Genomic DNA, 26644 nt, shown 5'->3' on the forward strand with positions numbered 1-26644 from the left:
CTGATGACCACAGATGTTAAGTCCTATAGTGCTCAGAGCCATATGAACCATATGAACCTAACTGAGAACGTGTGGAGCATTGTGGGCAGCGTCCTCCAACCATCTGAAGATTGTGACTATCTAGTGCTCTAACTGGACAGAATTTGGCACAATATCCCTCAAGGAGGTCATTAACATTTCCCACGCTGGCTGGCTAGGTGACGAAGCGGCCTTATGTCGCGCATAGTGGGGTGGGGCTCGGCGCTGGAGCGTAGCAACAAGCGGCAGCCTGGGAAGTATACATGACGGGAAGTACCGCCGTCTTGGAGCCAAAGTCACCGATCTTGTTTATTTATATATAATAATTAAAGTCATTTATGACAACATGATACTAGGAGGAGCCTCTGGATGTTTAAAACTATTAATCACAATTTTCCCTCGTTAAAATTCACACCCGGAAATCCACGAACTGTGACGAAACTAGTAAGAGATACGGACTGCGCGCCAAAGTCGGCAATCGGCGTTAAGAGCTCCTCCTGTCTTGTTCGATGGTAGCCATGCTCTCGGTTACGAGTATTTTGTGACATGAGTGTTTCATTAATGATCTAATAGGAATAAAAGTGATATTATGGCATTCTGAATGTTAATTTCGAGTAAATAGATACCCCAAAGTTGGCCGACTGCAATTTCAGATAATTATCTTCCACCGACAGAGACATCCAATGCGCCAATGAAGAATCTGCACGGGACGACATTTACGAGAGCTGCACCGCGCACAGGTAGGAGGAAATCCGACGACACGACGCACCAAGGCGGATCAAGGAAGGTCCGACTTACACTCGCAAATTCCGGGTGGAAATGCTGACCAGTTATACTGTACGCCACATATACCACCCTCTACGGACTCGCGGCTAAGCTGAGTAATAATAGTATCAGTTTAGAAGCGAGGGGATCTTGCAACATCCAACTCCTTTCAGTCAATGCCAAGCCGCATAAGGAACTGAGGTGGACCAACGCATTATTCACGTACTCAATTTGTGAAGTTGTTTCTATTGAATAAATCATCCAATTTTCGTTACATTTTAATCATTATTTGTCTGTAGATACATATCACGTGTACCGATTTCCGTCGCATTCGGATAATTCTTTCGTGGTGCATCGTTTGCTTTTCTTTTAGAGTGGATAAACTTTTTAGTCCTATGCGTGAGCTAAAATTTATTCCGAGTTTCAATATGTATTCACGTAGAAGATATGGCCTTTAAAATCGAATGATGCTTTTTTGAAATATCTGCTACACTTAAATTGCCCACCACATCGATCTGCAAAGATGGAGACTACAAAATAATACCATTTGTTCTCGTTGCATCCACAAGGACTTGGGAGAGGAGAGACAGAAGCAAGCCCGTGGGTCAGTTTGCCAGACACCCCGGTAGAGGGCGATAAGGATGCTGCAGCCAGCCGAGTCACCCGACGGCCTACCAACAGCTGCGACCGCTCGCAGACTGGAGACGGGTGACGTCACCCGCTGCTAGAAGCGCTCCGCACGTACGCTTCCCTTACTTCATTGGTGCGCCACATACCGTACATCCTTACGCCTTCCTCCACCCAGACAACTGAGAATGAAAAAACATCGAAGGGGGGAAAAATTCATATAGTTGTACGTTTTTGCACAGTGGTAGGAGGGAGTGCCATGAGCAACATACACGTGATCAAAAGTATCCGGACAGCTGACTGATAATGACATACAAGTTCGTGGCGCCCTCCATCTGTAATGCTGGAATTCAGTATGGTGTTGGCCCACCCTTAGCCTTGATGACAGCTTCCACTCTCGCAGGCATACGTTCAATCAGGCGCTGGAAGCTTTCTTGGGCAATGACAGCTCATTCTTCACGGAGCAATGCACTGAGGAGAGATATCGATGTCGGTCGTTGAGACCTGGCCCGAAGTCTGCGTTTCAAAACATCCCAAAGCTGTTCTATAGGATTCAGGTCAGGACTCTGTGCAGACTAGGCCATTACAGGAATGTTACTGTCGTGTAACCACTCCGCCACAGGCCGTGCATTACGAACGGGTTCTCGATCATAATCGCCATCCCCGAATTGCTCTTCAAGAATGGGAAGCAAGAAGGTGCTTAAAACATCAATGTCGGCCTGTGCTGTGATAGTGCCACGCAAAACAACAAGGGGTGCAAGCCCCGTGCCGGCCGGTGTGGCCGAGCGGTTCTAGGCGCTTCAGTCTGGAACTGCGTGTCCGCTACGGTCGCAGGTTCAAATCCTGCCTCGGGCATGGATGTGTGTGATGTCCTTAGGTTAGTTAGATTTAAGTAGTTCTGAGTTCTAGGGGACTGATGACCTCAGATGCTAAGTCCCATAGTGCTCAGAGCCATTTGAACCATTTTTGAAAGCCCCCACCAAAAACACGACCACACCATAACACCAACACCACCAAATTTTACTGTTGGCACTACACACCCTGGCAAATGACGTGCCCCGGGCTTTCGCCTTACCCACACCCTTCCGTCGGATCGCAACATTGTGTACCGTGATTCGTCACTCGACAGAGCGTTTTTCCACAGTTCAATCGCCCAATGTTTACGCTCATTACACCAAGCGAGGCGTCGTTTAGCATGTACCGGCGTGATGTGTGGTTTATGAGCAGCCGCTTAACCATGAAATCCAAGTTTTCTCACCGCCCGCCTAAGTGTCATAGTACTTGCAGTGGATCCTGATGCGGTTTGGAATTCCTATGTGATGGTCTGGATAGATTTCTGTCGATTACACATTACAACCCTCTTCAACTGTCGGCGGTCTCTGCCAGTCAACAGACGAGGTGGGCCTGTACGCTTTTGTGCTGTACGTGTCCCTTCACCTTTCCACTTCACTATCACCTGGGAAACAGTGGAAATCTCGCGTAAAGACGTATGACACAAGTGATACACCATCACCTGACCACGGCCCGCCTGCTTAGCTGGGTGGAAACGTGCGCGCATCCCATGCAAGTGGGCCCAGATTCGATTCCTGGCCAGGTTGGAGATTTTCTCCTCTCGTGAACTGGGTGTTGTGCTGTCCCCCTCACCGTTTCATCCTCATCACCGGCACGCAAGTCGCCCAGTGTGACGTCGAATGAAAGAAGACTTGCACTTGGCGGCCTAACTTCCCCAAATAGGGCCTTCCGGCCAACGATGCCATACGCTCATTTCCATTTTTTTACCTGACCACGTTTGAAGTCCGTGAGTTCCGCAGAGCGCCCCATTCAGCTCTCTCATGGTGTCTAATCACTACTGAGGTCACTGAAATGGCAATAGAATGCACCTAACATGAAAAACGTGTGTTTTGGGGAGGTGTCCGGATATTCCTGATCACATAGTGTACTAAAAATACCGACTGGTGGGATGTAAGCAGAAAGATAGGGATGCGGAGGGGAGAGGGGAATCTAAAAGACAATCATCTACATTCTTCTTGAATAAATCGAAAACCGTGGCTTCTAGTAGAGGAAATTTTTCTCAGTACAACGTTAAACTAAATTAAATTTCCAATTCATTTTTCTCTAGGACTTACGGTTTCCGCGTTGCAAGGAGTAGAAAAATTGCACACAATTGAAAACAGTATGAGATTTTCACTCCGCTGCAGAGTGAAAATCTCATTCTGGAAACATCCCCCAGGCTGTGGCTAAGCCATGTCTCCGCAATATCCTTTCTTTCAGGAGTGCTAGTTCTGCAAGGTTCGCAGGAGAGCTTCTGTAAAGTTTGGAAGGTAGGAGACGAGGTACTGGCAGAAGTAAAGCTGTGAGTACCGGGCGTGAGTCGTGCTTCGGTAGCTCAGTTGGTAGAGCACTTGCCCGCGAAAGGCAAAGGTCCCGAGTTCGAGTCTCGGTCGGGCACACAGTTTTAATCTGCCAGGAAGTTTCAATTGAAAACAGTGTTTTAATGGTGTAAAATTAACGTTTATTTTTAAATAAAGCAGGTTAGGAGGAAATATTAAATTAGTGTACCATGTCTCAGTGCAATACAATCGTTTTAAAGGATAAATTGTGTCCGGGAGGGAGAATGAACAGCACTTTTCCAGCATCCGCCCAATGAGTCGACGCCTGCCGTTCACTTTATCTATAAAGAGTCCATGTTGATTTTGTCTCTACTATTCTACTAGGTACGTGACTGCCGCTAGGAGTAGCTACATGTGTAGAACGATTTCGTGTAAGTTTTAGTGCACAGTTCAATTTTCGGTAATAGGAAATGCTAGACAACTATCTTACCAAACTTGAGTCTTGCAAATGATACAGTAGTATAGTATGGTGTAATGATATTCTAATAAAGTACAAAGGTACTGTGCCCAATGCACCATAAAATAAAGTAAAAGCATAAACAGTGTACCCACAGAGAACGCCACGGCAGTGCCGAACCATTTTCAGTTGAGAAGCCAAGACAACTTTGTATGCTGGTATAATAATAACATGTGTGAGTTACTTCATAGTGATTTCATATTGAAAAGAAATCAACAAAATTGTGAGAAGTCCGTTTCTAGCATGCTGACATCGCAGTGGAGGCCTTTATGTAACAAAACGCGATGGTGAAACTGTCGCTTCGATATGTTAACTGGAATAGGAAAAGCACTACTGAAAGAAAGGAGGATTGTTTATGAAGTTTTTCACTTATTTGAGTGTTTTAGTTCTGCCAAGAAAGGCCACTGAGGGTACCATGAAAAAAAAAAAAAAAAAAAAAAAAAAGGAAAGAAAACTGTCTTTCGGCTTATGGCAGACATGTAGTGAAACCGAAGTGACATCTAGCATGCCCTAAGGAAGTGCTATAGGCTCATTGCTATTCTTAATTTGCACAAACGATTTAAGAGTCAATGTGAGCAGCCCTCTGAAACTGTTTGCAAATAATGCCGTCGTTTACTGTCTAGTAAATTCATATTGGTCACACGAAAGATCACAAATTTAAATGATGATGCCACTAAATACCTAGGGATTACTATTACGAACAACTTAAACATCGCATGTTAAATGTTGAGTGGAAGGTGAACAAAAACGTGCATTTTACTGGTTGAACACTTGGAAGGTGCAACAAATCTACTCATGAGACTGCCTACATTAGCCTTGCCTGCTCTCTTCCGGAGTATTTCTGCGCGGTGTGGAATCCTTACCACATAGTTTTGACGGAGGTCGTTGAAAAAGTTCAAAGAAAGGCAACTTGTTTTTTTACTATCGTGAAATAGGGGAGAGAGTGTCACGAACATGACACGGGATTTGGGGTGTATATCATTGTTTTAAAGTCGTTTCTTGTTGCGGAGGGAGCTTCTCACGAAATTTCAATCGACAATTTTCTCCTCCGAATGGAAACTGTTTTGCTGTCTTCCACCTACGTATAAATGTATGACAGTTGAGATACAATAAGAGAAGTCAGAGTTCGAGGGGCGAAGATTTAGATGTTTGTTTTTCCGACGTGCTACTCGGGAGTGCGACAGCCGAGAAATCGTTTGAAAGTGAAACTTCCTTGCAGATTAAAACTGTGTGCCGGACCGAGACTCGAACTCGGGACCTTTGCCTTTCGCGGGCAAGTGCTCTACTCATTCTGGAAACACCCCCCAGGCTGTGGCTAAGCCATGTCTCCGCAATATCCTTTCTTCCAGGAGTGCTAGTTCTGCAAGGTTCGCAGGAGAGTTTCTGTGAAATTTGGAAACTAAGAGACGAGGTACTGGCGGAAGAAAAGCTTTGAGGACGGGTCGTGAGTCGTGCTTGGGTAGCTCAGATGGTAGAGCACTTTCCCGCGAAAGGCAAAGGTGCCGAGTTCGAGTCTCGGTACGGCACACAGTTTTAACCTGCCAGGAAGTTTCGTATCTGCGCACACTCCGCTGCAGAGTCAAAATCTCATTCCAGTTTGAAAGTGGTTCTATGAGCCCGCTACCAAACAGTGAAGTGTGAATTGCTCAGTTATCACGTGCTCCAAAAATACCTTAATCGCTAATTTTATTAAAAAATTTGCGCAGACAGTTCATTCATTTGTCAGCCTTTACGCTTGTGTGGGTCGTCGTGTTACAGCACGGATTGTGTTTCGTGTGAGGAGTAGTGATGGAACACGTTCTTACTGCTATGGAGAGGGTAGATTGTTGCGAGGCTGAATCGCTGGTTTTTTAGTTGTATGTTCCGGGCTTTACCAGTGAGCAGGGCTTCCCAACGTGTGGTCCGCTCTTTCTAGGGGTCCGCGGCCACCTTTCACCAAATCGTGTAAAATAATGAGTAAAACTATTGAATAAAAATGTGAAAATCAAATTCATAACTATTTTTTTTTCGTGTGAAAAACATGTGTACTTTTACTTCAGCTCGTATCCCCAAGCAGCCTTTGCGAGTCCTAAGTGAGAACATATACAAAATTTAGTGCCAGAGAATGCGGCTTCTCTGATCGACTGTTTAGCAACAATACGGGGGTCATTTGTGCCCCGGCTCACGGCGCTAGATGCGCTGAAACCTTTTACGCATGCGCGGAGCGGGCTTTGTCGACCAATCACAGCGCTCGCTGGCACGTATGCGGCCCCAGGCATCATTAAATGTTAAACTTGCCTTTTCAGTGCACTACCTATTTCATAAGTCGATTTTTGACCAGTTACTTCTAACACGGATCTGTGGCTCAAGTCAGGATCATTGAAGAAGGGTGCAGTTTCTCCATCGCCTTCACAACAAGGGAAGTTTCCAGTTGAAATGAGTGAGGAGGGAGGACGACCAAAGGAAGACTTTACATACATTTTTCTTCGGATTTCACGAAAAACGAGACACACACACACACACACACACACACACACACACACACACACACACACGACTGTTACGAAATATGCATGCTCCTTACACAACATTAGCCAAATAGTGGAAGTGAACAGACCATAAGCGGCAGCTTTTCAACAGCGAACAGTTTGGACGTGACGTTGATTGCTCTTGGAGGACGACAGCTCCATCGTGTGAAATTTCAGTTACCAAGTAATTTTAATAAGGCTATAGTGTGTTGAACAAAGGGAGTAAATTCACTAGTAAGTGTCTGGATAAAGTGGGAATTCAAATTGGATCGTTAATTTCAAGTTGTTTTCATTCATCTCTAAACCAAAGACCATTGATACTTCGGGGAGAAGGGGAGGGTCATTGGGAACATGGCACTTGCATTAAGAAGCTTTCAGTTCCCACGGGTTTCGCTCTGAAATTTAAAGTTACTGTGCTCTTGACTGACTAGGGGCCGCCATGGATTTTCGACTGAAGAAGGGGTCCGCCAGCTGAAAAGGTTGGGAAGCCCTGCCGGTGAGGGTCGTTGGCACATCATCCCGCCATAGCGCGCTTGGACTGAAGCTCCGCAGCGGACAGTCAGAGGCGCCGAGAGGACGGGACGGCATCTACACCGCGACTACGATGCCCCCCTCCCCCAGCCACTCCCCCCCACCCCCATACTCCCCCCACCACTGAGCTTTCAGTCACCGCAAGCATGGGGCGGCCGATGGCACGCGGTCCGGCGCGGCGCCGCGGCGCTGGCGCTATGGATCTGACGCGTGCCGCGCGCGCATGCGCACTGCGTATCGAACAGCGCGGCTTGGCGCTTCTGGACGGCCAAAAATACTGCCGGCTCCCCCCAGGTGCCGCCCCAGACACCCACCCCCGCCAGGCGGACCGCGCCCTGCCTTCCAGCTCACACCTACGGCGAACTAGCGAGATCTTGCCCCAACGCTACTCACAATTGCCCCATGACGGCTGACACTTCTGTTGAACCTGCGAGAATCAAAACCAGAACGATCTGAACACACTCCGAGGAGCGAGACTGTTTACATGTACAGCCTAGCTGCTAGGGGCACTGAATGCTCTAGCTCCACGCAGCTGGCTGCATTCGTAAACTCGTAAACTCCTCGGTTCTCGGAAGTGCAGCTTGTGTGCGTGCATCCATAGGGAGAGCTTTCATGCCATCTGTTGCGCCTGTAACTAACGTGGTTCGACGAAACTCTTTTACTGTATTTCTCAGCCTCGGGTCACACAAATAATATCATGGCCGGAACTTCTTAGTAGGTCATCATGAGATGTTTTGAATCTTTTACACGGTAACTCGTCAACTGAACAGGGTAAAGAGGGTATTCACATTGTATGCCTCTCTTGGCCTGTTCTTTTGGCGAGTTAACTATGTAAAAGAATCAAAACATCTCATGACGACTTGACCCGAGGCTGAAAAATAAAATTTAGTTCGTTGCATAACGATTGCTGTTTTCTCCTCAGGTAGTACGCCTCGTCTGTGTAAAATGGTTTTACTTGAATGCAGTCATGTTTACTTTGCTAAGTAGTTTTTCTTATGCGATTTTAAAGAAAGCAATGGACGAAAAAATATTATTTCGTCATAATTATTTTGAATAGTAGTGGAACAATTCTTATCGGAATTCTGTAAGATTATGTTGTTGCAGATGTAAACTAGGCCTATGAATTATAAAATATTGTTTTTCTAAAATGCACCTTTCACGGCAACGATCTTGTTTCAATAACAAGTAAAGAAGTGAAAGCCTTTTAGCGAATTCTCGTAGTAAGACCGACAACCCATAATTTTTACGAGTATAGCCAACTGTTGTCTTTCTGTTCTGACGACCCGAGCCAATGCGCAGTGTGAAACGGGAGGTCTTGTTCACCGATGTCGAAATCAGTTCTTTAGAACACATTGGAATCGTGAACTACCCTGTTCTCCCTCTGCTACCTTTTCTGCCGGTTACTGTGGTAACAAATGGTTGAAATAGCTCTGAGCACTATGCGACTTAACTTCTGAGGTCATCAGTCCCCAAGAACTTCGAACTACTTAAATCTAACTAACCGAAGGACATCACACACACCCATGCCCGAGGCAGGATTCGAACCTGCGACCGTAGCGGTCGCGCGGTTCGAGACTGTAGCGCCTAGAACCGCTCGGTCTCCTCCGCTGGCTACTGTGGTAACACCATCGTTTCACCTAAGAGAGAGAGGGAAATAGTAATAGAGTACGCCATATGCTAGTGGAGAGCAGTCGCGAACCAAATGTTAGCAACAATCAAATCGTGGTCAGATCTTTTATTCAAAATTGTACTTTACGGAAATAGTCACAGTGCAATGCCTCAAATACGCGTCTCATCTAGGAAACCATTGGTCGTTCAAAATCTGATGCTTAATTTTGTCTGGTACTTTGCACATCATCGTCATAATCATCACTGTCGGTCATTTCACATCCACTGCTGGATAAATGTCTTCATCAAATTTCGATATACAGTACAGTTTTCACTAGTACCTACTCATTTGTTGCCCTGTGCATTATCTGATGTCTTCTTAAATTATGTCGTCGCCTTCGTCTCTTCTTATTTCTTGGTATACATTAACCAACTTCCTAAGGCCACCCTCCATGCATCGTCTGGCTAAAGATCTAACACACTGAAACGTCCCCTTAGAAAAATTATTGAATAACTGTGCTGATAAATCTCTTACATTATTTGATTTTGAAACAGCTGGGCAAAACTGAACGTACTCAAAGATTCACTAAGCTGACACACAATATTTTTAGCGCAACGGAATCTGACTTTCAATAATCCCTACAAAAGAATGGCCCTGACTAACATTAACCTATACCTTTCACAAATCACTTACCTCACAAAAATCTTCGTTACTCGAACTACTGCAATACAGCGAGCGCCACTACTGCCTGCTAAATAAAAGATTCAAACTACGGAAGGCACTAACTACTGATAGGCATAGTTATCAAATGAAAGATTTTGATAGAGAAAAAACAATGTATTTACCTTAACATTGTTCAAAAGTCATATTATATATATATCAGTTCATGACATCCAGTCTTACAAATTTACTGTTTCTGTCCAGATCATTCGCTCTCAAAATGCCGCCATCTCTCTCCCCACATCCACCACTGCTGGCGGCTCACCGCCAACTGCACAACGCTACGCGCTGTTCACAGCCAGCTGCCTAACACTACAGTAGCGAATATTACAACAATGCCACCCAGCCACAGACTGCACAAGCACAGCCAGTGATTCTCATACAGAGCGCTACGTGGCGTTACTAATATGAAAACCTAAACAGCCTACTTACATAGCGTTACCAATATAACAACCTAAACAGCCTACTTACAAGACATCCATTTCATTTTCATTGTAAAAATTTCTTTTGGACCACAGGAGATAGTTCGTTTTTAAAATGTGGCATTCAAGATGTGTAGGTTATTAACTGGTCCAGATTCAGTATAGCTCCTTGCCTCCGTTTCGTTAGTTCTCCTTTTCTGTGTATTGCTCTCGTTGCAACTATTGTTCGCATCACAGTAAAACATACAAACTATATCTAGACTCTCATGTATTCCCTTTAAAAGTCACGTAAACCAATGCAAGTGCAAGCTGTGAGCCGTAAGATATGTCCGATGTTAAGAGGTATTTGAAGCGGCTAATCTGCCAAGGATAAACAAACGTAAAAAGTAACTGAATCATATAAACTCATCAGACCACCGCATAATAGAATAAGAGGCTGAAATGTTACTTAATGCCAGTAAAATTCGACCAAGAACTTTGCTTGATGTGTTTCTAAAACTGATTTAATTGAGTGTGCTTGTATCTTGTTCTCTCCTTTTTTCTCGTAATCATTTGACAAAATTAATTCCTCTTAAAAATTCCTTAAAGCATTTATTAAAGATTCTGTCAACAGCTGAAGTATTGATTTTAAAATGATTCCTACGCTTCTGTTTCGTAATTAGTTGTCGTAATTGAGTTGTTGCAGTTCTGCAGAAGGGCCTACTGTCGCTTACCAGCGTAGTTTACAGATGACTACTATATGCCCTACAATATGACGATCTGCCTTATATCTATAGCTGCCTCTGCGGGTTCATCTCTTCCATCATTCCTTCAGCTGTGGTTTTCAGCAACGACTCAGTCTCCACAACCGTTCTCTCTTTTTGATTCATTATGCTCGTCATGAGGCATTTGTTTTCTCGTTGCCTCACTTGTTCCATTCCAAGGCCGTTGGAATTTAGGCTATATGTGAACTACAAAAGTTTATCTAACATTTTGTAAGCGAAAGCCACAGATTATATTTTAAATAAAGATGTTTGTATTGCAGTTGGTTCAAATGGCTCTGAGCAACATTGGGACTTAAAATCTGAGGTCATCAGTCCCCTGGAACTTAGAACTACCTAAACCTAAGGACATCACACACATCCATGCCCGAAGCAGGATTCCAACCTGCGACCGTAGCAGCAGCGCGGTTCCAGACTGTAGCGCCTAGAACCGCATGGCCACTTGCGCCGGCGACGAATAACATATAGGAGACGTAGCTATTACGTTTTATGGAAACAAACTGTGTTTGTGCTTCAGAAATTGTAATATTATAAATCGAACTATGACCGTTTAGTGGAGCTTTCTGGGAAAACTGATTATTAAATTAAAAGTCAATAGTTGTACCAGTAGTAGCTACACAAGGGAAAAAAAACAAGATTTCGTATTGCTTCATGAAGAGTAGAACAATAAACACGCGTAGATAGATTTATATTGGCAACAGCAGACTTGAGAGAAGGGAGAGGAGATGGTGAGAAAGAGGAATTGGACAGAACACAGTTCTTCCCCTGATCGTTACGCGTGGTGTACTATGGTGACAGTGCAATTCCATGAATTCTCAAAATGTACTCATCAGTGTCTCGCGAGAACGTCGCCTGACTTGCCATTAAAGTTCTCCGAGCATTTCTGTTACACTGGGATAAACTGACATGTTACAATATAATAAACGCGTCTCTGATTTCGCTCGTTGTCTGCTGTCGTATCTACTCGATAGTAAGTCGAAACGGTGGAGCAGTACTCTAGAATTGCCAGCACCGGCGTGTTACTTACGACTATCCTTGCACGCGCACAGCTCTTTCCCAAAACGTTCAAAATGTGTGACATCTTATGGGAGTTCACTGCTAAGGTCATCAGTCCCTAAGCTTACACACTACTTAACCTAGTTTATCCTAAGGACAAACACACACACACCCATGCCCGAGGGAGGACTCTAACCTCCGCCGGGAACAGCCGCACAGTCCACGACTGCAGCGCGTTAGATCGTTTCCCAGAACGCTTCCAACAAATATTAGTGTTCCATTCGCTGATTTTACGTGTTGGTGCACTTGTCGGGTGAGTGGAATCGCATCGGAGCGAGGGTGGCGGGCGCCCCCTGTGTCTCGGGCGGCAAGACGCAGCCGGCAACGCCGCCCCGGCAGCCGCCGCAGACGGTGCGGAAAGGAGCGGAGCGTGCGCGCGCAGCTGCCGTGGACAGGCGAGCGCCGCGAGCCATCTGCTGCGCGGCGGCACGTGCTGTGGCAGCGGCGCCGCAGCTGCCCGCCACTTGGCCGCGCCCGCTCTCTTACGTCCTACACCCTGCCCTCCTTTCCTCCCACCCCCTTCTCGCCCTTTTCTTGACTACTCGCCATTAAAATTGCTACACCAAGAAGAAATGCAGATGATAAACGGGTATTCATTGGACAAATATATTATACTAGGACTAACATGGGATTACATTTTCGCGCAATTTGGGTGCATAGATACTCAGAAATTACCCAGAACAACCACCTCTGGCCGTAATAACGACCTTGATACGCCTGGGCATTGAGTCAAACAGAGCTTGGGTGGAGTGTACAGGTACAGCTGCCCATGCAGCTCAACACGATACCACAGTTCGGCCAGGGCGGCAGTCGAACATTTTCTGTATCCACAAAGGCCCGTACAGGACCTGCAACATGCGGTCGTGCATTATCCTGCTGAAATGTAGGGTTTCGCAGGGATCGAATGAAGGGTAGAACCATGGGACGTAACACATCTGAAATGTAACGTCCACTGTTCAAAGTGCCGTCGATGCGAACAAGAGGTGACCGAGTCGTGTAACCAATGGCACCCCATACCATCACGTCCGGTATTACGCCAGTATGGCGATGACGAATACACGCTTCCAATGTGCGTTCACCGCGATGTCGCCAAACACGGATGCGACCATCATGATCCTGTAAACAAAACTTGGATTCGTCCGAAAAAATGTCGTATTGCCATTCGTGCACCCAGGTTCGTCGTTGAGTATACCATCGCAGTCGCTCCTGTCTGTGATGCAGCGTCAAGGGTAACCGCAGCCATGGTCTCCGAGCTGATAGTCCATGCTGCTGCAAACGTCGTCGAACTGTTCGTGCAGGTGGTTGTTGTCTTGCAAACGTCTCCATCTGTTGACTCAGGGATCGAGACGTGGCTGCACGATCCGTTACAGCCATGCGGATAAGATGCCTGTCGTCTCGACTGCTAGTGATACGAGGCCGTTGGGATCCAGCACGGCGTTCCGTATTACCCTCCTGAAGTCACCAATTCCTTATTCAGCTAACAGTCATTGTATCTCGACCAACGCGAGCAGCAATGTCGCGATACGATTAACCGCAATCGCGATAGGCCACAATCCGACCTTTATCAGAGTAGGAAACGTGATGGTACGCGTTTCTCCTCCTTACACGAGGCATCACAACAACGTTTCAACAGGCAACGCCGGTCTGCTGCTGTTCCTGTATGAGAAATCGGTTGGAAACTTTTCCTCATGTCAGCACGTTGTAGGTGTCGCCACCGGTGCCAACCTTGTGTGAATGCTCTGAAAAGCTAATCATTTACATATCACACCATCTTCTTCCTGTGGGTTACATTTCGCGTCTGTAGCACGTCATCTTCGTGCTTTAGCAATTTTAATGGCCAGTAGCGTACTTTTGGGCAGTCCGAGAGTCGACAGTTGATATCTTATCGATTACGAACGTGTTCTGTGCGTTTCCGGGAACTGACGTCGAGTATTCGAGTACCATACCCGACAGCAAAACCGTCTGTCTGATGCTGCGTATCAGCTCGTGCCTGCCATGCTAGAACGAGAACAGTTGTTGGACGTCCTCTTACATGTTCTCGGTTCTCCGATGTCTATTCGCTTCCGTTTATTACCAGCTGCCTGTAACTATAATTTCGGCAATGGCTTTAACTTGCTCGCTTGTTGTACTAAAAAGAACGTGGAAATGAGATTCGTGTTTTAAACAACATACAGAATTATGCGTACTTTATAGTTGCATTAGCATAAAGCCATCTGCATCTACATAATTACTCTGCAAAACTTGATGAATATCCGTCAGTTACTACGAACTCCTGCGTTTCTGACAGGAACTCACCACTCCAGTCGCACAATTGAGGCGAGACTCCACAGGCACGCAATTTGATTAGAAGTCTCCTGTGACGAACGGTGTCAAAAGGATTGTGGTAATCTAAAAATATGGAATCAGTTTGACAGCCCCTCTCGATAACACTTACGGTGTTACTCGTAGCACGCCACAGAATTACGCGAAGATTTCTTCTGTTAGGTTTCAAAAATGGTTATTGAAACACAAGAGAATAAATGATTTTGAAAACGAAATTTCTGGCGAATATATTGAGACTGTTTCGTTTTTAGCTTCTCTCTGCAGCCACGTTGGTTCTTAAGAATTCTTCAACTTCTGTTGCAACAGGAAAACAATCACAAAGTTACTTTGCCTGCAAATATATGCAAATGAAAGTGTGAATTCTAAATTAACATTACGTCGCAGTTCACTTGGGGAGAAGGGTTCACTATCGAGAAAACAGACAGTTCGCTACGGGAGTAGCATTGTTTCATTAATATACTAAAACCATTTTCTGTAGAGGTGCAGCAAATTATATGTAATCCCACATTATGTACGCATATACAGTAGATACACATCCGAGAAACGAGAGCTTGACGAGTAGAGCCGGCTGCGTGTGTGTAGTGTAGGTGCCCCCAGTAGCTAGGCTGTTCTAAAAAGTTGGCTTCATTCCTTTCGTTAGAACAGACTTCTCTTTCCACTGAATTTGTCCTCCCTCCCTCCCTCTCTCTCTCTCTCTCTCTCTCTCTCTCTCTCTCTCTCTCTCTCTCTCTCTCTCTCTCTCTCTCTCTCTCTCTCTCTCCACACACACACACACACACACACACACACACACACACACAAACAACATTATCATATGTGTCATTCCCCCTCGGAAGCAGCAGGTTGCTTCTCCGGATATTTTGACAACAATATGGGTGTTACACTGTTTTACAACTTTATTTGACAGACTATCTCCGATACGGAAATTACTCAAACGGACGTTGGGCGAGAGCAACGGGAAAATGGAAATGTTCGTATGACATTATTGGCCGAGAGGTCTGAGGTTGATCGGTCGCTTGGTGCAAGCCTTTGTATTTGACACCACTTCGGTGACTTACGCGTCTTTATGATGAACATGTAATGAAATAGTAAGGACAGTTCAAACACACAATCTCCGAGCGAAGAAACGCTCCGAAATGGTGGCGACAGCTACGTTTCAGCCATTGTTCACTTCTTACCTTTATTTACACTGCAGCGTTCATCGTAGCATGTGCGAAATGAAGTCGACTGTCAGATATCGGCAAGCTCAGTCTTCAGAGTTTTGGTTGTCCATCGTGGTTACGAGAGATGAAACTGAGCAATTTATTGCTATGTGGCACTGTAGTAGGATAAAGAGGCACGGTTAGCGTAATGCAGCCTCTGTCCTTCTGTGGATACCCTATTAAATTCTTTGATCCTGTTTCCCGTTCCAGCCGGCCGCTGTGACCGATCGGTTCTAGGCGCTTCAGTCCGGAACCGCGCTGCTGCTACTGTCGCAGGTTCGGTTCAAATGGCTCTGAGCACTACGCGACTTAATTTCTGAGGTCATCAGTCGCCTAGAACTAACTAAACCTAACTAACCTAAGGACATGACACACATCCATGCCCAAGGCAGGATTCGAACCTGCGACCTTAGCGGTCGCTCGGTTCCAGACTGTAGCGCCTAGAACCGCACGGCCACTCCGGCCGGCGTCGCAGGTTCGAATCCTGCCTCGGGCATGGATGTGTGTGATGTCCTTAGGTTACATAGGTTTAAGTAGTTCTAAGTCTAGGGGACTGATGATCTCAGATGTTAAGTCCCATAGTGCTTAGAGCCATTTGAACGATTTTTTGTTTCCAGTTCCTGTTGACTGAAGGGGAAATTATCTCGAGTTTCAGATTTATTGGAGTAACTACAAGTACCTTAAATAACACTCAAACTACGTGTGATATCTACAGCATCAGCAGAATTAGACAAATTAAGATTGTGTACAGTTAAAAATGTCTTTAAACCGAAGGCTGATTGAACTTTTTACTATGCGTGATTCTGCTGAAGGTACTAAATATGCCCACGCTTTTCTTGGATCTTTAGCTGATTTACCTTGCCATTTATAGGGAGACCCAGCGTTTAACTTGAACTCCTACCCACAATGCATTTCGGCGTCTTCCACATTGACAAGCATTGCCACAAGTGAAAGAAGGGAAGAGTCCGACAATTCCTAAGACTAAGTGAAGCTATTACCCGATAGCTGTAAATCCATAGTGTCTCACTGAACAACTGTGCCTGCATACTATCAGTTTAAGGCCTTTGTATGAATAGCTACACAGCAAGTGTGAGGCGCCGTCTGCACATTGTATCACGTGAGTACATCACAAACGGGTCCCTCCCCTCTGGTGGGCGGATGTTACTCAAGTCGTCGCTTCCAGCCGGACGCCCAAATCACCTCGTTTGTACGGCGCGACTCGGAAGCGAGCGCAGAAGTCTATCGCGCAAGTAGAAGTCGGGGCAGTGGAGACAGCGTGGCCTGTGTGTGGGAGGGAACAGAGGTTCGGCCTGTGGCGCCAGTCAATGGCGCATTGTGCAGCCAGATAAGGAGAGCGCCCGTGACCCAGACCGGCTACACCCAATAGCCACCGATCACTCCACCCTCATCCTTCACAATTCCCCGCCTTCAACAGGCTACATCCGTTACCAGCCTCTTTATTTGGGGCAGAAGCCTTACAGGCCATCAGAGCTGCACACATCATGGCACCAGCTGTAGAGACAAGAACCTCACAATTATATATCTGGAGACAGTCAAAACCCAATAGTAACTATTTATAAACATTTACTTTTTTATTTAGCACTTACCAGTTTCATGGATGTACGGCCACCTTAAGCTGGACAACGAACACAGCACAAATATACTACTCGCCATTAAAATTGCCACACCAAGAAGAAATGCAGATGATAAACGGGTATTCAATGGACAAATATATTACACTAGAACTGACATGTGATTACATTTCCACGCAATTTGGGTGCATACTTCCTCAGAAATCAGTACCCAGAACAACTTCCTCTGGCCGTAATAACGCCCTTGATATGCCTGGGCATTGAGTCAAACAGAGCTTGTATGGCGTGTACAGGTACAGCTTCCTATTCAGCTTCAACACGATACAACAGTTCATCAATAGTAGTGACTGGCGTATTGTGACGAGCCAGTTGCTAGGCCACCATTGACCAGACGTTTTCAATTGGTGAGAGATCTGGAGAATGTGCTGGTAAGGGCAGCAGTCGAACATTTTCTTTATCCAGAGAGGCCCGTGCAGGACCTGCAACATGCGGTCGTGCATTATCCTGCTGAAATGTAGGGTTTCGCAGGGATCGAATGAAGGGTAGAGCCACGGGTCGTAACACATCTGAAATGTAATGTCCACTGTTCAGAGCGCCGTCAATGATAACAAGAGGTGTAACCAAAGGCACCCCATACCATCACACTGGGTGATACGCCAGTATGGCGATGACGAATAAACGCTTCCAATGTGCGTTCACCGCTTTGTCGCCAAACACGGATGCGACCGTCATGATGCTGTAAACAGAACCTGGATTCGTCCGAAAAAAAAGACGTTTTGCCATTCGTGCACCCAGGTTCGTCGTTGAATACAGACTCCTGTCTCTGATGCAGCGTCAAGGTTAACCGCAGCCATGGTCTCCCAGCTGATAGTCCATGCTGCTGCAAACGTTGTCGAACTGTTCGTGCAGATGGTTGTTGTCTTGAAAACGTCCCCATCTGTTGACTCAGATCGAGACATGGCTCCATGATCCGTTACAGCCACGCGGAGAAGATGCCTGTTATCTCGACTGCTAGTGATACGAGGCCGTTGGGGTCCAGCACGGCGTTCCGTATTACCCTCCTGAACCCACCGATTCCATATTCTGCTAACAGTCATTGGATCTCGACCAACGCGAGCAGCAATGTCAGGATTCGATAAACCGCAATCGCGATAGGCTACAATCCGACCTTTATCAAAGTCGGATACGTGATGGTACGCATTTCTCCTCCTTACACGAGGCATTACAACGTTTCACCAGGCAACGCCGGTCAACTGCTGTTTGTGTATGAGAAATCGGTTGGAAACTTTCCTCATGTCAGCACGTTGTAGGTGTCGCCACCGGCGCCAACCTTGTGTGAATGCTCCGAAAAGCTAATTACCTTCATATCACAGCATCTTCTTCCTGTCGGTTAAATTTCGCGTCTGTAGCACGTCATCTTCGTGGTGGAGCAATTTTAATGGCCAGTACTGTATTTTGAGCGAAATCCTATATGGGAGTTTGAATTTCTAAAGTTTGTCAGTTTTCTTAATAAGGGATTGTTTATTGGAGTTCCGAGTACGTTGGGTTTCTAACTGTATTCGCAAAACTTTATGTAGTGGCTCGTCCACAATTTGTAATTGTCAAACTCCTTAAAAGGCGTAATGTCAATAAATTGTCTTAATTATAAATTGTGACTACCAACCACGACTCCATACCGCTTCCTCTTTTACGGTGTTTAAGATATTGTGTGTAACTGTGGTAGGACGAGAGAAACGCGGGCGAGCAAGAGAGACGCACCTGGGAACAGCTGACAAGCGCGCGTGCCGGTAATTAATACCGCGAGCGCTGCTTTTGTGCCAGTGCGCCGTCGGCTTTAAGGCGCTCGGCTCCGGCTTGAGCTGCCGCAGCGACCTACGCGCGCAGGAGTGGGCCGCGGAGGCTCCTCTGGTTTCCCGAGGAGGCGCCAGCATTGATTGCAGGAGAGAGTTGGCTGCGCTCACTCTCCTAACTGTAGCGGAGTCTCACCCAACGGATGGAATGTGGCGATGGATGTTGCTTAAAATATAAATAAATTTTAAGCGATGTCCGGTGAGACGCATTCGTGTGCTTTAAGATGCGCTTACACCTGTGCGTCTTGCGGCTAGTCGCCATGTGGCTGTGCTTGCCCCACACGCAAGTACACTACTGGGTATTAAAATTGCTACACCACGAAGATGACGTGCTACAGACGCGAAATTTAACCGACAGGAAGAAGATCCTGTGATATGCAAATGATAAGCTTTTCAGAGCATTCACACAAGGTTATCGCCGGTGGCGACACGTACACGTACAACGTGCTGACATGGGGAAAGTTTCCAACCGATTTCTCATACACAAACAGCAGTTGACCGGCGTTAGCTGGTGAAACGTTGTAATGCCTCGTGTAAGGAGGAGAAATGCGCACCATCACGTTTCCGACTTCGATAAAGGTCGGATCGTAGCCAATCGCCATAGCGGTTTATGGTATCGCGACATTGCTGTTCGCGTTGGTCGAGATCCAACGACTGTTAGCAGAATATGGAATCGGTGGGTTCAGGAGGGTAACACGAAAGGCCGTGCTGGATCCCAACGGCCTCGTATCAATAGCAGTCGAGATGACAGGCATCTTATCCGCATGGCTGTAACGGATCCTGCAGCCACGTCTCGATCGCTGAGTCAACAGATGGGGACATTTGCAAGACAACAACCATCTACACGAACAATTCGGCGACGTTTGCAGCAGCATGGACTATCAGCTCGGAGACCATGGCTGCGGTTACCCTTGACGCTGCATCACAGACAGGAGCGCCTGCGATGGAGTACTCAACGACGAACCTGGGCTACACGAATGGCAAAACGTCATTTTTTCGGATGAACCCAGGTTCTGTTTACAGCATCATGACGGTCGCATCCGTGGTTGGCGACATCGCGGTGAACGCACATTGGAAGCGTGTATTCGTCATCGCCCCACTGGCGTATCACCCGGCGTGATGGTATGGGTTGCCATTGGTTACACGTCTCGGTCGCCTCTTGTTCCCATTGACGGCACTTTGAACAGTGGACGTTACATTTCAGATGTGTTACGACCCGTGGCTCTACCCTTCATTCGATCTCTGCCAAATCCTACATTTCAGCAGGATGATGCACGACATCATGTTGCAGGTCGTGTACGGGCCTTTGTGGATACAGAAAATGTTCGACTGCTGCCCTGGCCAGCACATTCTCCAGATCTCTCAACAATTGAAAACGGCTGGTCAATGGTGGCCGAGCAACTGGCTCGTCACAGTACGCCAGTCACTACTCTTGATGAACTGTAGTATCGTGTTGAAGCTGCATGGGCAGCTGTGTCTGTACACGCCATCCAAGCTCTGTTTGACTCAATCCCCAGGCGTATCAAGGCCGTTATTACGGCCAGAGGAGGTTGTTCTGGGTACTGATTCCTCAGGATCTGTGCACCCAAATTGCGTGAAAATGTAATCACATGTCAGTTCTAGTATAATATATTTGTCCAATGAATACCCGTTTATCATCTGCATTTCTTCTTGGTGTAGCAATTTTAATGGCCAGTAGTGTAGATGCACTTGTCTATCCGTCTGGCCGGCCGCGGTGGCCGTGCGGTTCAGTCCGGAATCTCGCGAGCGCTACGGTCGCAGGTTCGAATCCTGCCTCGGGCATGGATGTGTGTGCTGTCCTTAGGTTAGTTAGGTTTAAGTACGTCTAAGTTCTAGGTGACTGATGACCTCAGATGTTAAGTCCCATAGTGCTCAGAGTCATTTGAGCCATTTTTTACCCGTCTAGTACAGCGAGACTCCTGCGCTCTCTTGCGCACAGTTCAGAGGCATACGCGACTTTGCACCTGTGCATGCGCCTCCTTGCCTCTTTGTGCAACAGCTGCTTGCACCTAGTGCGCAAGGAAAGTCGCACAGGTGTAAACGCACCTTTACGAGACCTGTTTACATTAAATAACGAATTAAGTGAATTGGTGTCCTGTCTGTTACCGCTTCCCGATCTCCAGATACAAGCTAGCTTGTATCATCTTCTGTCACCTAGACAGTGGCACCATCAGATATCGAACCTATCGCAGATGTCTGAGACATATGGCTCTGAGCACTATGGAACTTAACAGCTATGGTCATCAGTCCCATAGAACTTAGAACTACTTAAACCTAACTAACCTAAGGACATCACACAACACCCAGTCATCACGAGGCAGAGAAAATCCCTGACCCCGCCGGGAATCGTACCCGGGAACCCGGGCATGGGAAGCGAGAACGCTACCGCACGACCACGAGCTGCGGACTGAGACATATGGAATTACAGGATAAGGGACGTCAGGAAGGCCATGATCGCGTAACAGACAGGCAGAAAAGTATTTGAATATATACATATAGCCGGCCGCTGGTGGCCGAGCGGTTCTGGCGCTACAGTCCGGAACCGCGCGACCGCTACGGTCGCAGGTTCGAATCCTGCCTCGGGCATGGATGTTTGTGTTGTCCTTAGGTTAGTTAGGTTTACGTAGTTTTAAGTTCTAGGGGACTTATGACCTCAGCAGTTGAGTCCCATAGTGCTCAGAGCCATTTGAGCCATATACATATAGGGTGATTCAGCTGCTCATGCCAATGTCGTTTTATGCATTCCGCAATACTATACCTTTTCAATAACAACGCCTCGATTTTCATAATCTCTCGCTCGCTACGTGAAAACTGTTATTCCTGCAGAAAAAATGAACACGATATTTTTGTATGACATTTAATATTGTTCAATTTTGTACGAGGATACATGTAAGCTGAGTTTTTCAAGAAAAACGTACGAAAGTGACTTTCAAACGCACCCCGTCTCCTGCGCTCAGCCCACACCCTTCAGGATTTCTAGTATGTTGATCGTGCCACTCCCTCGTACCATTGTGCACCAATATGCGACAGCACCAATTATTTCCCTCGCCAGATCTTTTTTTTGGTCTTTGCCGTAATTACGCCACCGGCTTAGCCGAGCACTTAGAAATTGCAAAAGTTTGTATAAATTTTACGCGATAATTTTGTGAATTTTAGGAGCTTAAAATAAACAATTACATCGTTGTATTCGTCGGACTTTCTAACTATGAAATTAATGTCCTTGTAACTGTTAAGTTTGGATCGAATTGGCAACGTAATTATTTTTAGCGTAAATTATACAAAAGTCATTTTTCTCTCCTGACCCTCACGGGTTCGTTTAAATTAATAATGTTAACCAAATAGCCGACTATGGTGGTGGCTTAATAGCCCAATCAATAGACACCAAAAAGGTCAGCGCAGTGTGGAAAACTTTAATGAGAGGACGAGGGGAAATATGTTGACTGTGAGAACATGAGACACGAAAGCAAATAGCAGCAACTCTTACCCAAGCAGCATCGGTGGGAAGTGCGCAGTTAATTCGCAGATCGAACTCCGTGTGCGCGTCGGTCACGGTAGGTAGGCGCGAGCATACTCCCGCGGCGCGACATTCCACACGCGACTGACTCGAAAGTAATAGCGGCCAGTACATATTATAACGATTACTAAACCCTTGTAAAATTGACGTTTGCAGTGGGTATTAGAGAGGCATTATCAAAAAGCGAAAAAAGTGGTCCAACTAAAACATTCGTATTTCTGTACGTACTACACGAATATGTAATAAAAAATGGGGGTTCCTATTTAAAAAAAAAACGCAGTTGATATCCGCTTGACCTATGGCAGCGCCGTGTAGCGGGCCAACCATAACGCCATCTGGTTTCCCCCTTCAAGCTAGACAAGTTTTGTTCTTTGTAGTTTTTTCGTTTGACGCTTGTTTCACGAGATATTTGGCCCGGTCACGACCAATGGAGCACCCTGTTTATTTCAAGTCAGATTACGAAATCTTACGTAGACAGTGATTGTCCACTTGTCCTGAAGGTAAAGTGTGCATAATTTCATGAAGATCGGAATGAAACTGTAGATCTGTCCGAATTACGCCGGCCGCGGTGTTCTAGCGGTTCTAGGCGCTCAGTCCGGAACCGCGAGACTGCTACGGTCGCAGGTTCGAATCCTGCCTCGGGCATGGATGTGGGTGACGTCCTTAGGTTAGTTAGGTTTAAGTAGTTCTAAGTTCTAGGGGACTGATGACCACAGATGTTAAGTCCCATAGTGCTCAGAGCCATTTCAACCATTTTTGTCCGAATTACAAAAACAAAACAAAGGAATTTTTTAAATACAAATAGCTTGTAAACCTCTTTAACCCGTTGGACATCCTTGGCCTCTAACCTTAGGGTGTGCCCCTGGCTCCGATTTTCGTCTGCTGAAGTGGCGCAGTTGGTTCTTTGGTTAAGACGGAATCCTGTTCAGAAGGATTTTAATGACATACTGAAGGAATTGTAAAATGTGCATCTTGAATAGGTCAAAACCAAAGGACTGTCGGAAATCTGGGCCAACGGCCTTGCCGCAGTGGTAACACCGGTTCCCGTCAGATCACCGAAGTTAAGCGCTGTCGGGCTGGGCTAGCACTTGGATGGGTGACCATCCAGTCTGCCGAGCGCTGTTGGCACGCCCTTGTGAGGCAAACCGAGGAGCTACTTGATTGAGAAGTAGCGCCTCCAGTCTCGGAAACTGACATACGGCCGGGAGAGCGGTGTGCTGACCACATGCCCCTCCATATCAGCATCCAGTGACGCCTATGGTCTGAGGATGACACGGCGGCCGGTCGGTACCGTTGGGCCTTCATGGCCTGTTCGGGAGGAGTTTTATAGTTTTAGTCGGAAATGTGAACCCGTGGCTGTTTCCCTTGATGTGATGTGAGGACTCCGCCCCGAGTGTTTGTGACGCGCCCCTTACTGTGGCTGGCACGCGAGCCTCCGACGAACGCTTAGGCCGTCGGAGAGCACGCGAGGCAGGCGCAGGCCCGCATGTGTGGCGCCGTGCGGCGCAGCAGGGTTGGTGCCGCTGCCGGTGGCGGTGGCGGCCTAACGATTTTTGCGGTGCTGGAGTGCGGGCACGCCGAACGGCGATGGCGCCGCGCCCCTCGCCACCTCCCCCAGCCGCGTGTGTGCGGGCTGCAGGCCGGCGCAGGTGCCGCGATAAGCATAATCGCCGGCCGTGCCGCCGCCTCTCGAGGGCAGACCCGCTGGCGCTGTTTGTACTGCGCCGGCAGCGGACGCAAATCCTCGCGCGCTGGCAGCGGGCACGTCAGCCAGCAGCCGCGGCGGCAGAGTTCAAATGGCTCTGACAAGGGAACCTCCCCATCGCACCCCCCTCAGATTTAGTTATAAGTTGGCACAGTCGATAGGCCTTGAAAAACTGGACACAGATCAATCGAGAAAACAGGAAGAAGTTGTGTGGAACTAAGAAAAAAAAATAAGCAAAATATACAAACTGAGTAGTCTAAGCGCAAGATAGGCAACATCAAGAAGGATGTGAGCTCAGGAGCACCGTGGTCCCGTGGTTAGCGTGAGTAGCTGCGGAACGAGATGTCCTTGGGTCAAGTCTTCCGTCGACTGAAAATTTTATTTTCGCAAAGTTATGATCTGTCCGTTCGTTCATTGACGTCTCTGTTCACTGTAATAAGTTTAATGTCTGTGTTTTGCGACCGCACCGCAAAACCGTGCAATTAGTAGACGAAAGGACGTGCCTCTCCAATGCTAACCGAAAACATTTGATCGCAAGGTCATAGGTCAACCGATTCCTCCACAGGAAAACACGTCTGATATATTCTATACGACACTGACACTGGTGACGGCATGTGCGTCACATGACAGGAATATGTTGTCGACCCACCTAACTTGTACACTTGGCGAATGGGTAAAATGATTCTTCTACCTTGCCCGATTTAGGTTTTCTTGTGGATGTGATAATCACTCCCAAAAAAGTGATGCAAAAACATAAGAGTTTGTCACATAAACTGAAAGTAAAAAATTAAACTTTTCACTCGAGGGAAGACTTGAACCTAGGACCTCTCATTCAGCAGCTGCTCTTGCTAACCACGGGACCACGGCGCTCCTTACCTCTGACTGTCCTTGATGTTGCCTATGTTGCGCATGGACATCTGAGTTTGTATATTTTGCTTATTTTTTTCATAGTTCCACACAACTTCTTCCTGTTTTCTCGATTGATCTGTGTTCAGTTTTTCAAGGCCTATCCACTGTGCCAACTTATAACTAAATCTGAGAGGGGGATGCGATGGGGAGGTTTCCTTGTGAGTACTGTGCGACGTAACATCTGAGGTCATCAGTCCCCTAGACTTAGAACTACTTAAATCTAACTAACCTAAGGACATCACATACATCCATGCCCGAGAGAGGATTCGAACCTGCGACCGTAGCAGCAGCGCGGTTTCGGACTGAAGCGCCTAGAACCGGTCGGCCACAGCGGCCTAACAGAGTAAATATTCTGCATAAAATTACAAAGTGAACTTTGGAAGCACAAATGTCCAAAATACTTCTGTTAAAATTCCCTGCAAATTTACGTGCCCAAACATAGGAAGTAAAGTTCTGGAGGTAAACGTCACACTCACGAACAGGTTACAATGCATAACACTGCACTGTGAGAGAAAAAACGTCCGACAAAGGAATGAGATTTGAATTAAACTTTACTAAAACATCCCTGACAGTAATTTTGAAAAAGCAATGCTTGACTGTAAATACTCTTACTCTGTCCTAACAGTTAAACTGGCCCTGACAACAAACTTCCGTGACTCACTTTGTGGCAAAGGAAACGCGGTACTGTTCGAAAGTGGTGAACGTTAAAATTCGGCACAGCAGTAACCAGGTAAAGAAAAATCTTGAGGGAGTGCAACGCAAGAAAAACCAGGTATGCTAATCACATCATACTTTAAGCCGTAAGTAATTGCGTTCCGCGGAGACGCACGATTCCAAAAATCAGTAAGGGGACGGTGAAAGAAACAGAACTTACTGAATGATGTAGAAGAGACTAGTACTTAAAAACTCTGCTATGAAACTTACTTTTATCCGTTACAAGAACTTTACCAAATTCACTTCCTATGTAAAAAAGAAGTTACTATGACATGCAATTCGATAATAGAATGGTAAAGGAATGGTGAGTCTGTAATTCCGAATCTAAGCTAAGTGACTAGATAATTTTATTTAATCTCCCCTCGACAATGAAGCTAATTGACCCGTATCAGTAAAATCGAGTGGGGTAGCGCAGTGGTTAGCACAATGGACCCGCATTCGGGAGGACGGCGGTTTAAACCCCCTTCCGGCCATCCTAATTAGATTTTCCGTGATTTCCCTAAGTCGCTTCAGGCAAATGCCGCGATGATTCCTTTGAAAGGGCACGGCCTACTTCGTTCCCCATCCTTCCCTCTTCCGAGCTTGTGCTCCGTCTCTAGTGACCTCGCTGTCGACGGGACGCTCAACACTCATCTCCTCCTCCTCCTTCTTCCGAATCACTTAAGAAAAATCGTACTAAACATTTACCTTACAGAAACTAATCACAAATTACACACGAGCAAGCAATGCAGTTACACCATTACCTGGACATCTGGACACTTCTAAAATCAGTATTTATAAAAGCATATTTCCAAAAATCAACATCCCTTCATTTGCGCCTTTGTGTCCTGCTAGTTACTTCGAGACAGCTCAATAGTGTGACGAACATCCAACTCGCTCACATTCTTACTTCTCAGTGAATGCGACACGGGGAACGACAACGCTACTGACAACCGAAGACAACGTTCCTTGG

At 46.5% G+C, this 26644-nt stretch overlaps 1 pseudogene; it reads left to right on the forward strand.

The window, feature by feature from the left end:
• Positions 1–23374: 23374 nt before the first annotated feature.
• LOC126263781 (5S ribosomal RNA) lies at positions 23375–23492 on the forward strand (annotated as a pseudogene).
• Positions 23493–26644: the final 3152 nt, after the last annotated feature.

The sequence above is a fragment of the Schistocerca nitens genome, chromosome 6, assembly GCF_023898315.1.
Source record: "Schistocerca nitens isolate TAMUIC-IGC-003100 chromosome 6, iqSchNite1.1, whole genome shotgun sequence".
NCBI lineage: Eukaryota > Metazoa > Arthropoda > Insecta > Orthoptera > Acrididae > Schistocerca > Schistocerca nitens.